This window comes from Acyrthosiphon pisum, chromosome A1 (assembly GCF_005508785.2).
Source record: "Acyrthosiphon pisum isolate AL4f chromosome A1, pea_aphid_22Mar2018_4r6ur, whole genome shotgun sequence".
Classification (NCBI taxonomy): domain Eukaryota; kingdom Metazoa; phylum Arthropoda; class Insecta; order Hemiptera; family Aphididae; genus Acyrthosiphon; species Acyrthosiphon pisum.
The window spans coordinates 10,285,793-10,287,084 of record NC_042494.1 but is presented as its reverse complement, the minus strand read 5'-3'; positions in this window follow the sequence as shown (position 1 = coordinate 10,287,084).

Here is a 1,292-nt window from a genome sequence, read left to right as displayed (position 1 = left end):
CGCTAAATAATTTATAGAAAACAAGGATGATTATCATTTGAAAAACAGAAGTTTGTATCATCACAGGACACTCTTTATATAGTATAACATATTCAGAGTATTTTAAAATATGGTATTTAAGTATTTATTTGAAAAAAATTAAAATTTAAAAACCAGGATTTAAATAAATGCATTATTTAAGGGAAAAAAGGATGAGCAATTAAGCATGTAAGGTAAATCACCCTATAAACATATATATATACACTCATCACTTAATCACAAGTTATACAATATTAGATAATACTAAAATCCATTAAAAATTTGAAATTTTCTAATAAAGACACTGCACGCGTACGCGATTTTTTCCAAATAATAAATAAACATTACCCTAACTAACATACTATTATTTATTGATTATTTAGACGAACGTATTTTTAGTTTATTGAAAGCATAATATTATAACTATCATCTCTTTATCATTTATTTAACACAATATCTATATTTTGTGCGATGTAATTATTTTAACTCTCGTGACAAATATAGACCAATATTTATTTTCTTAAAATACATTCATACAATAAAATTTAAATATAATATATATACATATATGTATATTATATATTTACCAAAAATCCATCTTAAATCGTCTGAAAACCATACAATTCAGGCCAACCAAATCCACTAATGTCATTCTACCTTAAAATTAAAAAAAATTAAAATACAAAATTGCTTTCTTTAGAGCACGATGCCAAGTAATTTCTATTATTTGGCTAATTTTCTATTCGGGATCAAAAATAGACTTCCGGTCTTAAATCGAGCGAATCTAGCTGGTGTCATCGTGGTGTTATTTCACAACCAACAACCATATCGTTGCAAAAACGTCGCGTTTTACACGTTTTGATTGCGATAGTTCAGGTTAAATAATATATAATCATAAATTTGAGGTCTAAGTGTTTTTGGCTTTCGAACAAACATTTTCTAAATTGAAATATTCTGTTTGTGCGACTCAGTTATAACGCCACTCCTCTTTTTAAACATTATATACCTAAAAAAAAAAAATTACACACATGGCCGCTATACACTATTTTTTATATTAGTATAAATATGGTGCAGAGGTTCTTAAATTTGTAGAATATTCCATTGAAGTTTGAACTATCAAATGTTACACCAAGTTAATTTAGTCAAATGCCTATCGTATTTATTTTATTACATAATATTATGTTCTAACGCTCAAATGTTTAAGCCAGGCCTTTGCATTTATAAATCGTAATAATTTATATTTAAAAAATTGCAGGTTATAGTCAAACGAAATA